The sequence below is a fragment of the Chlorocebus sabaeus genome, chromosome 15 (genome assembly GCF_047675955.1).
Source record: "Chlorocebus sabaeus isolate Y175 chromosome 15, mChlSab1.0.hap1, whole genome shotgun sequence".
Lineage (NCBI taxonomy): Eukaryota > Metazoa > Chordata > Mammalia > Primates > Cercopithecidae > Chlorocebus > Chlorocebus sabaeus.
Window position 1 is genome coordinate 56,522,680 of NC_132918.1, and position 16,289 is coordinate 56,538,968.

Sequence of the window (16,289 nt, forward strand, 5' to 3'; positions counted from 1 at the left end):
TGACCTCAACCATCCTTCCTACGTATCATGCATTCACACTGATTCTGATTCTTGCCCTTCATAAACAATGCTGCTAGAAACATTCTCACATGTATGCCTTGACATATTCATTGTTTAATTTGTAAGTGAGATTCTCAGGAATGGGATTTCTGGTCAAAGGGGAACTGTATTTTTATTTTAATAGATGTTCATAGATTATATTCCCAAAAACCTATAGCAAGTCACATTTCCACCAGGTCCATAGGATAGTGCCTCTTTCCTCAGCCTCCTCCAGCAATCCATGCTATACATTCTTAATTTTTGCTAGTCAAATGAGCAAAAAGTGAGATTTTATTTTTTAATTGAATTTGCATTACCTTGATGGTTGGTGTTTTTGAGCATTTTCTCTTTTGTTTCTTGGTCATTCTAAACTTCCTCTTTATATCCTTTGCCCATTTTTTTTTTATTGAGTCATCTCTTATCAATTTGTAAAAGTGCTTAGTATATTGTAGATATTACTCTTGGGAATTATGTTAATTTTTTTTTTTTTTTTTTTTTTTTTTTTTTTGAGACGGAATTTAGCTCTCATTACCTAGGTTGGAGTGCAATGGCACTATCTCGGCTCACCACAACCTTCACCTCCTGAGTTCAAGCTATTCTCCTGCCTTAGCCTCCTGAGTAGCTGGGATCACAGGCATGCGCCACCACGCCTGCCTAATTTTGTATTTTTAGTAGAAATGGAGTTTCTCCATGTTGGCCAGGCTGTTCTCAAACTCCCAACCTCAGGTGATCCACCTGCCTCGGCCTCCCAAAGTGTTGGGATTACAGGCGTGAGCCACCGCCCCTGGCCGTTTATTTATTTATTTATTTTTGAGACAGAGTCTCACTGTCACTCAGGATGGAGTGTAGTGGCATGATCTTGGCTCACTGCAACCTCACCTCCTGGGTTCAAGCAATTCTTCTGCCTCAGCCTCCCAAGTAGCTGGGATTACAGGTGTCTGCCACCATGCCCAGCTGATTTTTGTATTTTAGTAGAGACAGGGTTTAACCATGTTGGCCAGGCTGGTCTCGAACTCCTGACCTTGTGATCCACCTGCCTTGGCCTTCCACAGTTCTGGGATTACAGGCGTGAGCCACCGTGCCTGGCCTATGTTAAATTTTTTTTAAGAATATATTGGAATAATCTGTTATTCAAAGTATTTTAGCCATGCAAAAGCTTTACATTCTATGTATAGTCAAATATGTCTATCTTTTCTTTTCTAGCTCATGCTAGTTAAGAAGGACTATCCTAGATTGTATGAAGAGTGTTCTAGATTTTCTTGCAGGAATTTCTTTGTTTTGCATGATCAATCTAAATTTATTTTTTGATATGATAAAAGAAGTACGGTACAATTTTTATTTTTTCCAGATAGATAGCCTGTGGTGCCAATAATCTATTTCATATCCCACTGAATAAATAATAAATATATTCATAATAAATTCTCATATAATCTGGAATCTAATCCCAGATTGTCTAATCTGGTCCACTTTTCTATGTGTCTATTCCTATGCCAATACCATAGTAATTTGACTACACTGACTTTGTATTACATTTGATACCTGCTAAAGATCCCTCACCTATTTTTTCATATACAGTTTAATCTTTATAATCATTAAAAGCATTTATAGTTTACAATATTGCCATCCCAAACAAGAATATGTTATGTTTTCAATGAGATTTTATAGTTTTCTACAAATAGACTGTGTGTGTGTGTTGTTTTGTTTTGCTTTTTTTTTTTTTTTTTTGAAGTGAAGTTTCGCTCTTGTTGCCCAGGCTGGAGTGCAATGGCACTATCTCGGCTCACTTCAACCTCCGCCTACCAGGTTCAAGCGATTCTCCTGCCTCAGCCTCCCAAGTAGTTGGAATTACAGGCATGTGCCACCGTGCCCAGCTAATTTTGTATTTTTAGTAGAAATGGGGTTTCTCTATGTTGGTCAGGCTGGTCTCGAACTCCTGATCTCAGGGTGATCCAGCTGCCTCGGCTTCCCAAAGTGCTGGGATTACAGACGTGAGCCACTGCTCCCGGCCGACTGTGTGTTTTTTATGCTAAATTTATTCTAGGCACCATATAACATTTGTCACCCTTGTAATGAAAAACATTTTCTGCTTCTGTATCTAGATGCTTATTGTGGAAATAAGGGAAAAGTATTTTGACATATATATTATCTGTCAAGCCATCTTCTAAAATATCTTGCTAATTCCAGCAGATTTTTTCTCTAAAATCTTTTGAATTTTCTGCGTGAACTATAACATAACCAGAAAAAGATACATAGTTTTAATTTTTTTATAACAATTATTTAATATTTTCCTATTATTGCATCTGTTAGAACCTCCAAATTGATGTTGGACAGTAGTAGTGAGAGCAAATATCCTTGTCAAGCTCCTAACTTTAATTGAAATTATTTCAGTGTTTCCCTATTTAGTAACATTTCCCACTGGATTTTGACAGTCTTTTTAAATATTTAGTTTTCTTTCTACTTCTATTTTACTATGATTTTTTAGGAATGGCTATTGAATTTTACCAAGCCCCTTTGCAGTATCTGTTAATATGATCATATGATTTTTTGCCTTTAACATGCTAATGTAATAAATTATGTTGAATGGAGTTCCTGACATTTATGCTTAGAAAAAAATCTGTTTGGTCAAAATACTTTTTAAAATATTTTGCTGGTATTTATTTGCTACTTTCTTTGATAGTAACAAATATTTGTGGACAGCTTACTATATTGTAGGCATTGTTTATATCCACAACAGTGAACAAAATATAAAATTTCTATGCCGGGCGCGGTGGCTCAAGCCTGTAATCCCAGCATTTTGGGAGGCCGAGACGGGCGGATCACGAGGTCAGGAGACCGAGACCATCCTGGCGAACACGGTGAAACCCTGTCTCTACTAAAAAATACAAAAAACTAGCCGGGCGAGGTGGCGGGCGCCTGTAGTCCCAGCTACTCGGGAGGCTGAGGCAGGAGAATGGTGTAAACCCAGGAGGCGGAGCTTGCAGTGAGCTGAGATCTGGCCACTGCACTCCAGCCTCGGCGACAAAGCGAGACTCCGTCTCAAAATATATATATATATATATATGTGTGTGTGTGTGTGTGTGTGTGTGTATATATATATAAAATTTCTGACCTCATGAAGCTTACCTTTCAGCAAGCTGTTGTTAAAAAAATCGGTGCCTTTCAACAACAAACCATTTATTTCTTACTCACAGGTCTGTGGGTCACCTGTTAGTTGTCTGGGCTTGGATTTAATTTTCTAGTGTGCTTTTAGACTTTTTGTTGAATATCATACTTACAGAAAAAGCACAAATCATAAGTGAGGAAACAATTATGTAACCACTACTCAGGTCAAGATAGATAACATTTCTATTATTTGATAACATTTTTATTTAGAGTTTTTGCAATTACATTAAAAAATAAAGTTAGGTCTTCTGGTTAGACAGGTTACTAAATAGGATTATTGTATACAGTTGTAGTTCTTTCATTCCCGCCGCCTCCAACTCCCACCTTTGCTGTGGCTTCATTGAGGATGGAGTATAGGCCACCACCGCACTGATAGTTTGTGAGTTGCTTTGGCCAGTGAAATGTGAGCAAACACAAGAGATGTCACATTCAGCCTTGGTTTGGCTTGACTTCTTACAGTGTTATCCTTCTCCTTAAGGAGACCATTTCTCTGGAGACAACATGTGGAGCAGGCGTAACCCCAACCTGTAGCCTGAAGCCAAGCCTAACCAAGCCCAACCAAGCTTTGGATGATGGACAGACCTGTAGCCTGTGTGGAAAGCCACTGAGATTTGGTTTGTTTGTTTGTTTGTTTGCTTGTTTAAAATTGTTAGGTAGCATTCTTGCAGCAGGACCTCACTAATACAGCCAGCTTTATTAAATGAATTGGAAACATTCTCTCTTTTTCAATGGGCTGATTTTCTTTTTTTTTTTTTTTTTTTTTGAGACGGAGTCTCACTGTGTCACCCAGGCCGGAGTGCAGTGGCCGGATCTCAGCTCACTGCAAGCTCCACCTCCCGGGTTCACGCCATTCTCCTGCCTCAGCCTCCCGAGTAGCTGGGACTACAGGCGCCGCCATCACGCCCGGCTAATTTTTTTTTTGTATTTTTTTAGTAGAGTCGGGGTTTCACCGTGTTAGCCAGGATGGTCTCGATCTCCTGACCTCGTGATCCGCCCATCTCGGCCTCCCAAAGTGCTGGGATTACAGGCTTGAGCCACCGCGCCCGGCCTGATTTTCTTTAAAGATCAAAAAGAAAAACGCAAAAACTCAGCCATTAACCCATCTGATACTAGTATGTTCTTCAGTAGTAGATCTTTTATCACATTTCCTATCACGATAATTGGTCTTTTCAAATTTTATATTTTTTCTAGGACCAATTTTGGAAATTTGTTTCCAGAAAATTATTGATTTTCTCTAAGTTTTTAAATGTGTTCTTGAAAATTTATGTGTAATATTATTTATAATTATTTTATTTTATTTTCTGAGATAGAATCTCACTCTATTGCCCAGGCTGGGGTGAAGTGGCATACTGTTGACTCACTGCAACCTCTGCCTCTCAGGTTCAAGCAATTCTTCTGCCTCAGCCTCTTGATTACTGGGATTACAGGTGTGCACCGTCATACCTGGCTAAATTTTGTATTTTTAGCAGAGATGGGGTTTCATCATGTTGGTCAGACTGGTCTCGACTTCCCGACCTCAGGTGATCTGCCCACCTCGGCCTCCCAAAGTGCTGGGATTACAGGCGTGAGCCACCGTGCCTAGCCCCAGTATTCTTTATAATTATTTTAATCTCATCTGCCGTTATGTTTCCTTTCTCATTCTTAGTCACGGTTTTGCACTCTCCTTCCTTTGGTCTAAGGATTAAGATCAAGTTTGTGAAAGGATTTATTTCATTCACCTTTTCAAAAAACCCATTCTGAAGTTTCTTTGTCCTGTGATCATCTTTTGTGTTTGTTTCTACTTTATTGATTTCAGTTTTTATCTTTTTTAAAAAAATTCCCTTTTTCTTGTTTCTTTTCTCTTTACAACTAAGAATCAGTTTTTTATTTCTCTTGGTTTATTTTGCTTTTCTAATTCATAACATTAATATTTAGTTCCTTTATTTTTCATTTTTCTTCTTAAATAATGAAGGCACTTTAAGTTATAAATTTCCTGTAAGTGAAGCTTTCATTGTGTTCTACTGGTTTTGGTATGACTGAAATAGATCATTGCTTTATAGATAGTTTATAATATAACTGTCAATAATTTTTACCCAGTGTGTGTGTGTGTGTGTCTGTGTGTGTGTGTGTGTGTGTGTGTGTGGGTATGTGCCACTACACCTGGCTGTCATACTTTTAACTTTTTGAAAATTATACTTATTCATAAAGAGGAATCCACGAATATATTTAATCATCTCAATTCAATAGCCAAATAGAATCTTCATCTTTTGGGTATATATAATATATATATACACATACATATATATACACACAAAAATATTGGAAATATTGGGTAAAAAAAAAAATATATATATATATAGCAGAGAAAAATTGAGAGAAGAATACAGAGTCCCTATATACCCCCTGTTCCCTGCCATCCCTGCCCCCCCCCCCAAGACTGTCTCCTCCACTGTCAACATCCCACACCAAAGTGCTACATTTGTTACAATCTCTGAACCCACACTGACACATCACTATCATCCAAAGTCCCTAGTTTACATTAGGGTTCACTCTTGGTGTTGGAATTCTATGAGTTTGGACAAATGTGTAATGACATGCATCACCGTTATAGTGTCATACAAAATAGTTCACTGCCCTAAAAATCCTCTGTGCTCTGCGTATTCATCCCTCCCTCCCCTCAATTCCCAGCAACCACTGGTCTTTTCATTGTCTCTAGTTTTGTCTTTCTGGAACGCCAAATAGTTGGAATCATACAGTACTTAGTCTTTTCAGATGGCCTTCTTTCACTTAGAAATACGCATTTAAGATTCTTTCATGTGTTTTCTTGGCTTAGTGGGTCATTTATTTTTAGCACTGAATAGTATTCCACTTTCTGGAGGTATCACAGTTTGTTTATCCGTTCACCTACTGAAGGACAAGTTGTTTGCTCTCAAATGTTAACAATCATGAATAAAGCTGCTATAAACATCCATGTGCAAGTTCTTGAGTGCACAGAAGTTTTTAACTCATCTGGGTAAATACTAAGTTACTGAATTGTATGGCAAGAGTATGTTTAGTTTTTTAAGAAACCGCCAAATTCTTCCAAAGTAGCTGTACCATTTTCCATTCCTGCCAGCAATGAATAAGAGAGTTCCTGTTAGTCCACATCCTCACCAGTATTTGTGTTGTGGGTATTCCGGATTTTGGCCCTTATAACAGTTATCTTGTAGCTGTTTTAATTTGCAGTTCCCTGATGACATACAAGCATTTTCAAAGAGCATATTTCCTAATTTTCTGATGGATTTGATTTTTTGGTCACCCCTTAACTAGTTATGACTGATTTTATTGAATTATGATCAGAGAATATAGCCCATAAAACCGATATTTAATAAAATGTGTTAAAGTTTTCATCAAGTACATGCTAAGTTTTTGCAATTGTTCCATGAATATATATAATTCACTCAAAAAATGAAGATTCTGCTTGGCTACTGAATTGAGGAATTGAATATATTAGTTGATTCCTCTTTAAGAATAAGTATAATTTTCAAAAAGTTAAAAGTATGACAGCCAGGTATAGTGGCACATACCTATAGTCCCAGCTACTTGGAGGCCAAAGCAGGAGGATCACTTAAGCCTAGGAATTCAAGGCTGCTGTGAGCTGTGATTGCACCACTGAACTCCAGCCTGGGTGACAGAGCAAGACTCAATCTCCAAAAAGAAAGAAAGAAAGAAAGATGAGTCAAAGGAAATTTGAGTACTGGATATTTAAAGGAAATTTAATGAAGGAACGTTAGAGTAAGATTGTCTGATTAGATACAAAACTGGTTAATGTTCTATAAGGCAATAAATCTTAAACGTTAAGGTTATCTTTTCTACAAGTCAGAAATTATTTACATATTTACTAGACAAAAATATACAAGTTAAAATGTAACCATTCTATGTGTAAGATCTTTAAGCAATCATAAAGAATGGGTTGACTAAAGTACATTTACCCTAAATCACTAAATACCCTTTGGGTGGCTCAGTGCCCCATATGACTTTGGAAAGACATGATAACCAAATGTCTGCCTGATTTTCAAGTTTTGGATACTTTTTTGACAATGCCTTATTAATTTTTCAATCTGATCTGTTTAGTTATGAGAATTGCATTAAAATTCTCTATATATATCTGTGTTTTTACCACATTTAGTCGTCGTATCGTTTTTTATCTGTTTAGCTGCTTGCTATGCTGTCTGTTACACGCTAGTTTATGTTTATTATGCTCAATTCATGTCACAATTTCCCTTCTTAATCTTTTTATGCTTTTAGCCTTAAATTCCAACTTGTCTGATTAGTATTGCCAATTAATTGTCTATTACATTCTTTTGTCTTAAAAAAGGTATCAAAAAGATACCTCTTTATCGACACTCTTATTTTTGACCATTTTATCATCACATTATGTTAGATATTTCTTGTAAACATTATAAGGCCTCAAAAAAAAACTGAAGTATTTAGTTCAGCCACATTTAAGGAAGTTGTTACTTAATAATCTTCCTTCCATCCTACTTTATGTGTTTTAAGACAGCCCATTGTCATTATTCACAGTGGTTTTGTTTTACAGAGTCACTGAAAATGCTAAATAGTGAATGTTGAACCATTCCTCCTAGAGGAAATAGAGGGTTAGGTTTCTGTGACTTTCTGGGTTACATTTCATCAACCAATTAATGTATAACTTTGTTGTGGGTGTGTTTCTGCTTAAAGACACCTTATTTAATATATGTCATTGACTTGTTAACATTGAACTCACAGCCAACAGCACTATAACATATGCCTGAACAAAGCTTGTCTAATACGTGTATTTTCTCCACATGGTACATCACAGCTTCTGGCACACAGGAACACTAGGAAAGCACCTCAGCGCTACACTTGGGGGCCATTTTTAAGGAGATGTGAAAATCAAAATAAAACATAGCAATGAATCTCTAAATTCAGAGTTTTATTTAGGAATCACAGAATTGCAATTCAGAGCATACGCACAGACTGGGATGGGCTTCACTATGTCTGAAAAACAAACAGAAGTTTGGGGGTTTTACTAGAAAAAGCCATGTTACCTTTCGTTTTTGAAAAGAGCTCATTAGTGCTAGAGAAGCTTTTGGGAACTGGCAAGCTCTGATTGGTGAGTGAAGGAGGTAGATAAAACCAAGCTTTGAGTCAAGGCAGGTTGTTTCAGCAGCTACTAGGTAAAACTGGTCTTAGAGTTACAACGGGCTATTTCAGCAACTGGACTTGCAGTAAATTCAATTATTAGAGCTGGTGCTATGTGCCCTGAGTGCTTTTCCCCCCAGCCCCTCAACTCTGATGTATTAAGTTGGTGCAAAAGTAACTGCGGCTTTAGCCGTTAAAAGTGATAGCAAAAACTGCAATTATTTTTGCACGAACCTAATAGTTGCATATGACAAGAATGACTCAATTTGTGTAATCAATTTTCACAGAAGTCACCAGCCAGAAACACACAAAGATGACACTAAGCAGTCTGAGAAAAGAACAGTAATTTACAGTATGAGAAGTGAAACAAGAAGGTGGAGCATTGCCTTTGTCAACCTCAGCTGGGAAAGTGCCTGTTGAGTGACTCAAAATTTTCGCTGCTCTTGTGCATGTCCACAGATGATCATGAGTGCTCTCCAAGTATTGATTTTGGGGGTTACAAATAAAGTTTAGTGCGTAGTTGTGTTCACAAATACAGAATCCTAGAATAATAAGGATGGACAGGAATTGTTTTCTTCTCTCTTTTTGCTTTTTCTTATTTTTGCTGGCTTCTATTTTTCCCCTTGTTAATTTGAAAATTCAATTCTACTTTTCCAGTTTATTCTCGGTTGGTTCATTTATTTTGGGGGAACACCTTTTCTTGAATATTTTCATGAAATAGCATTAGCCCCAATATTTTTCTTTTTCCATAACAAGTGAATCACTTGATCGGGTGTGGTCCTATAGAGTCTATTTCACTAGTCTCCAGCTTCTAGCACTGGATGGGAAGTCTAATGCCAGTGTGATTCTTTCTCTTTTTAGGTAAGTTAAGGTAATTGTCTGTATGTTGTAACAGTTTTCTCTTTATCCTTAGAGTTTAGAGATAGGCCTAGGTAATTTCTTAATCCATTCAGCCTGAAAATCACCAAGTTCTTTCAATCTCCATCTTTAGTCTCAAATCTTTCTTCGCCTCAGGAAAATGGTGGTTTTTAAAATTATTATTATGCTTATTATTTCTTTCATGTCTTCCTTTTCCTCCTTTGGAAATCTTATCATTCATCCATGTTGGGTAATCAGATCTACCCTGCTAGACTGATCTTTTCCCTAATTTACATCCCTATATTTTTGTTCTGTGCTTTAAGCTGCCCTTGAGGGCTGACCTTGATTTTCCATCTCAATCATCTCTCTCCATTGTAGTGACCGTTTTCTTTTTCAAGTCATCTGATGAGTTGTTTAGCTGGGAAATCACATTTTTTTTACAGCTTCGTAAAGTATTTCTTTCCTCCATTTACATATCTACAGGTGCTTTTTATTATTATTTTTTAAATTCATGTTGTCATCTGCCTCTTTCAACTGCTCTGTGTCACTGGATGTGTGTTTTGTTTGTCCCTCCTTACCTCCCTCTCTTTGCCAGCTCACTGGGTTCAGGTCTGAGGACAGGAACACCCTAAAGGACAGATGTTCTACTGAGAAAAAGGAGGGGAAAAGCTCCATCCTAAGTAGCGATACGGGGATGCTGCCCATCTCCTGTGCAGGCACCTGGAAAAGGTTTCCCTGACCTGGGCTTTATAGGGTCTCCCAACCTCAGGAATTAGGGAACTTAACCCCCTGGTTCAACAACTTCTTAGTTCCGGATGGGGCCCAGGAGTCCAGGTATCTTCATCTAGTGCAATGTTAACCTTCCATTGGTCACTGGGGTCCAAGCTCTCTCCAGCACTCACTTCCCAGACTTTGAGACGCCTCAGTATTTGCAGACCTAATGGGGAAGAACTACTAGTTCTGTTCTTTCTACTGGTTCCTACAACTGTTTAGCTTGAGAGGAACAGAAATTCATTTGGAAGTGGAGAGAAAGGAAACCATATTCCAGTTACCATGTCCCCAGAATCACCTCTAAAGTGACTTTTTAAAAATGAAATTTACATATGAAATTGGATTTATGGAAAAGTATTAATAATATTACAGATGGTACCTGATATTACAGAAATCACAAAGGTGATGTTTGAATGACAAAGCCTGAGAACACTGCACCAGAAAAATGTGCAATTTCCCTTCCAAATCTGGTGTTCTATTACTCTTCACAGCAGAGCTGCCAGAATCTTCTCCTAATAGGGTGTGACACGTCGCTTTAAAGAAAAAAAGGGGCCGGGCACGGTGGCTCAAGCCTGTAATCCCAGCACTTTGGGAGGCCGAGATGGGCGGATCACGAGGTCAGGAGATCGAGACCATCCTGGCTAACACGGTGAAACCCTGTCTCTACTAAAAATACAAAAACTAGCCGGGCGAGGTGGCGGGCGCCTATAGTCCCAGCTACTCGGGAGGCTGAGGCAGGAGAATGGCGTGAACCCGGGAGGCGGAGCTTGCAGTGAGCTGAGATCCGGCCACTGCACTCCAGCCTGGGCGACAGAGCGAGACTCCGTCTCAAAAAAAAAAAAAAAAGAAAAAAAAAGAAAAAAAGGAGGGACGATAATCATAATTAAACTAGTTAAATGACTGGTATTAATGACTTCTTCATGGTTATACAAGTCATACATCTATATCATATGTATAGCATAGCCATGGAGAGACCTCAGAATAGAGACAGATCATTAAAAAAAGCAAGGAGGCAGGAGTTACTGTGTAATGTTTTAGAAACAGTCCGGCCGAGCAATTGCAGCAAGGACACAAAGCGATGGGGCTATTAGAGAAAGGCAGGACAGGAATTGCAGCCACGATAAGGGATTCCTCTGAGGAGGCAACCGCTCCACAAAGGCATCTGGGTAAGCGAGGGTCCGGAGCCCAATCTGCCTTTACTAGAGGGAATTTCTCCCCAAATAAGAGCCCTGCATGTTTGTTTCTTTTGCTGTGTAGTATTTACACAACAATGTGTGGGAGGAAGGTCACTGTAGCACTTCTTAAAGGTCCAACTAGCCCACATATTCCTCTCAAAGCCACAGACGCACACAGAACTGCAACATTCACAGCCCTGGTCACTTGGGCTGCCATTGGCTCTTCAGCAACACACAGTCTGGTACTTGGTGCCGGGAGGTCTTGCCTCCATCTGCAGTGGACTCGCCCAGTTGCTCAATGTCTCCAGAGGATGCAGATGATTTCCCGGAGGGCCCAACACTACACTTAGCTGAGGACTCACAAGAATGCCTCCTTGGCCTCAGGAAAGCTTCAGGCCCAAGGGATGGTCAGAAAGGGCTTGCTTTCAGGCTACTGGCCTTACCAGTTCTGGCTCATTTCGTTTAAAATGGAACATAAAGCACAGGGAGAGGATACAGCCCATCACAGTAGTTGTAAAAGCCTGACAACCAGAAGGACATGGTGAAGGTGAGCCCTCTCCATAGCGGCTCAGGGAGCCCACCGACTGCCCCCCGCCCCACCCCTCCTGCCGAGTGGCAGGGCATGGCCGGGATGCAGCTCTCCTCCCAACTCCGACTCAGGACTTGCCCCGCTTGGGTCTCCCAGACCCGAGTGGCTCATGATGTTGAGCTCATCAGTCAACACTAGACACCACTTCTTTCTAAAGGCTGCTGAGTACCCGATCGCACACGCGGCTTTGGCCCCCACACCGGCCCAGGACCCTTGGGGCCTCCGCGCGCACCGGGATGGGCCAGCTTCAGCCTGCGCAGAACAACGGTCCGCCCTCCCCGGCTGGCGCGTGGCCCAGCCCGGGGGGTTTCAGTCGCTTCGGAGAATTCCCTTATTGTTCGCAGGGTTCGGCGGCCGCCGCCTGCAGCCGGCGGGCTGCAAATCTATTCACCCTGCAGCCTGGCGTCCGGCGCTGCCGCGGCGCGTCTCCCCCGCGCACCTGCCCGGCGCCCCCTCCCTTCCCGCCCGCCATCTGTCGTCTGAGAACCATTGTAAGCAGCCGCGCCTGGCGTCCTGGACGACACCCAAGGGGACGCGCGGCTTAGGCCTGGCGAGAGGCAAACAAGGAGGGTTTATTTCAGTCCCGTTTGGAGGTGACCTTAAGCAAAATAGCCAAGTCTGGGGGCATCCGCCTGCTCCCCTGACCTCTGGCTTTTAGCGCGGGATTTGGGGGCCCCTCCTGGAAGCAGAGTCCCAGGGTTCACAATCCGAGCCGGAGCGTCCTGCCTGGGCGTTCTGGGATGTAATCTGGCCTAGAGGAGTCCTGCAACGGCCGCTCCCCTCCTTGAACAGCCCCGGGAGCCCGTTTCAAATGCAGAGGTTGGTTTTGTCTGCCTGCACGTCTGATCTTCCGAATTTATACCAATTGTCCGGGCCTTTTGGGATGCTGGGTTGAAAGAAGAGTTTCTCTTTTCTGCAATGGCAAAGGCAGCCCTTTCAAGTCCCACCAGCCAGCCTGCTGCCTCCAGAAGTCTGTACCCATATTTGTTGAATATCACACACCCTCCTTTCATGTCAGTGGAAAGTTTGAAATGTTTTAATATATCCCGACCGAAAAGAAAATAAAACAAAGCTATGGTCATTGTGGAGCTTGCCTTTCACACTACAACCTTGTTCCGCAGTGATTCGAATCCACCCTCCTTCCTAGGTAACTATCTCTCCAGACTCTTTGAGACCCTTTCCCTCCTCTCACTGTACACCGCTCCCCCCATCGGCCCTCCCCACCCCCCGCCACACACACACACAAGCACATCACAACTTTTTATAGATGGGGAAGCCAAGGCCAAAAGATGGGAGGAGCTATGGACAGCTGTGAACTTTATCTTTATCTGTCTGTGGATTAAAACAAAAGGGACCCACACTCAATTTGAGCTATTACTAACAGCCATTTCCATGCAAAGAGAAGTGTCAGGGCTTAACGGGGGAGATTTGGGGCTGGTCTCTCAGGTAAAGCTTCTCCAGACAGACACCTCAGTGGAGTTACCTGGGGCAGTAGCCCCGACTCCTGCTCAGTCTCTTGACCCTGCCACCAAAAACGGGAGTGCCAGCACCCCAGAGGCTCTAGATCTCAAGAAGCACACTCACACAAGGCTGGGCAGAGTTCTGTGCACACTCCTCCTTAGAACTCCTGGTGCTTCCAGCCCATAATTCTCTATCCAAAGGGAAGCCTGGTGAGGATGAAATCACAGCTGGAAATCAGAACTGGAAATATGGGTAGTTTATTGTACGTCAGATCTCCGCTCTTGGACAGAACTGGAAAAATGGGGGAGGGGGGGGAATGTGCTTCTTTGCTTCCCTCTCACCATCCTCTTCAGTTTGCAGATGGATTCTTTCTCTATATTTGTAAATATCACATATTATTCCTTCACTCTCTCTTTCTCTCTCTTTCTGTGTGTATGTGTAACACATATACCTGGTACAGAATTCAAAAGAAAAAAATGGCTATTGGGTGAAAACCAATTCTCCCTTCCACCCTGTTCCCAGATAGCAGTGCTTGCTTTTCTGTTCCTGCTTGGCCACAAGAAGGCCTAGGCTTCCATCTCCTGCCAGCTGTGGGACCCAGAAAGTTCAAAGAGCTTTCTCTTTGAACACTGGCTGCCTCCTCAGTAAAACTAGTGTAAGACTACCTGCAGCATGAGCTCATTAGGACCAAATGAGAAAAGTGTTCCAGGCCCACTGAAATGCTGTGCACCCTTGTTACCACTATTTGACTCAAAGCACTATTCTCATCCCCTCACGTTGTCTAGCAGGGGCTGAGGGACAGAATTTGAAGACCTTGAATAAGAAAAGGAAAGATTTGTCAGGTGGCAGGCAATAGGCTGTTACAATGTGGAGGAGAGCTGGAGTTAAGGGGAAAATGGCACAAGAAGTCAAAGGGAGGTATGTCTGTTAGGTTATGCTGCACAGCAAACAACCACGAAGTATACACAACTATAAGCATTTCTTTCTTGCTCAGCATTTGCAGGCCAGCTGTAGCTCTGCTTGAGATGTGGATTTGTGGGGTGGCTGGGACAGTTCTGTTGATGTGTCTTATTCAGTGGCTGGGCTGAGCTCCCTTGAGTGTGTCCTGACAATAACAGAGGCATGAACTGCCAAGCCAAACTACACAAGCATCACATCTGCTAACATCGTATTGGGCCAATAAGTCACATGGCCCAGTCCAAAGTCAAAGAGGGTAATGTTCACTCCTCCCACCATGAAATAGTAGCAAAGGTATGTATTATCAGGGAGCAAAGAATTGGGAGCAATATTTCAGTCTGTCTTCTCTACATTCCCCATCCCCACAGCTTTAAATACCATGCATTTGCTAAGGATTCCCTAACTTACATTCCACTCCACAGCTGTCCCCTAAGTTCCAAGCAGCCCCGAGTTCCCACAGCCCTCTCTTCCTCCAATATCTCCACTTGCACATCTCACACACTTCTTCAAATAGAAGTCTTAGTTCCCTGCCCCTACCCCAAGCCTGATTTCATCAGTGGCCCCTCCTTCTACCCTCTTGCTCAAACCAGAGGCAAAGGATCACCTTTCACCCACCGTCTCCCTCACCATCCATACCACGTTCAACCCACACAGATGATACTGCCTTCAGAATGTGCCTCTCCCTGACCAAGTCCTCTGCACCTTTCCCACCTACAGGTGACTGCTGTAGCTTCTTGACTGCTCCCCCTGCTTCTGCACTTGCTTCTTCATGCTTTTCTCAACACAGCCAGAGCAATACTCATGAGTGAAAGGTCAAGCCGTGTCACTCCTCTGCTCCAAGGAGGAGCTGCCATCTCAAAGAAAAGCTGAAGTCCTTATGGTGCTCTGCAAGGCCCTACATAACCTGTCTTTGGTCCTCTACCTCTCTGACTTCCTTCCCTAATACTCTGGCCCTCACATGGTCTGCTCCAGCCACACTGCCCTCCTTACGGCTCTGCAAACACCTGTAGGCACACACTGTCCCCAGAGCCTTTGCATTGACTGTTCCCTCTCCCAGAAATGCTCTTCCCCCAAATATTTGTACTGCTAGTGCCCTTTCTGAGGAGAACTTCCCCTAGTCACCTTATCTAAAACATCTCCCCTGACTCAAACTTTTAGATCCCTATACTTATCACTGTCAAACATATGATACAATTTACTTGTTTATTTTGCTTATTTTCTGTGTCTAGTAGAGATAATGTATGCTCCATGTTGGGTGACCATCCCAGTTTGCCCAGGGCTATCCCTATTTTAGCACTGAAATTACTATGTCCCAAGAAATTCCTGGAAAACTGGGATGGTTGATCACTCACAAAGGCAGAGATTTTTCTGTTTTGCTCACTATCTTATTTCTCTTCCTACTGATTAGCACATTGCCTGGCACTCATTACGTAGTGGTTGAATGAATGAATTAGCAGTCAAAATGACCATCTGAAAATTTAAATCAGCTCATATCTGTCCTATGCTAAAAATTAATTGATGGCTGCATGTTGCACTTGAAACACAATTTAAACTCCTTACCATACTGTATTAGATCATTTTCACACTGCTGATAAAGACATACCCAAGACTGGGCAATTTGCAAAAGAAAGAGGTTTAATGGACTCACAGTTCCACGTGGCTGAGGAGGCCTCACAATCATGGCGGAAGGTAAAAGACACATCTCACATGGTGGCAGACAAGAGAAGAGAGCTTGTGCAGTGAAACTCCCCTTTATAAAACCATCAGATCTCATGAGGCTTATTTACTGTCATGAGAATAGCACAGGAAAGACCCACCCCCATGATTCAATTGTCTCGCACTGGGTCCCTCCCACAACATGTGGGAATTATGAGAGCTACAATTCAAGATGAGATTTGGGTGGGGACACAGTCAAACCATATCACATGGCCTCCAAAACTGCATCTCCTAGTCCTTTTCTGCAACTTTTCATACCTCCTCCTCCTCCGGTCTTGTTAGGCTCTGGGCCATCTGACCCCCTTCAAGCCTCGTCATGAACACTTACCCTCATAACAGCTCTAGGTCTTTGCTGTTGCTGTTTTCTTGACTTCTCTTGGAGGCACCTGCTTATCCTTCAAGATTCAGTTCAAACAGTG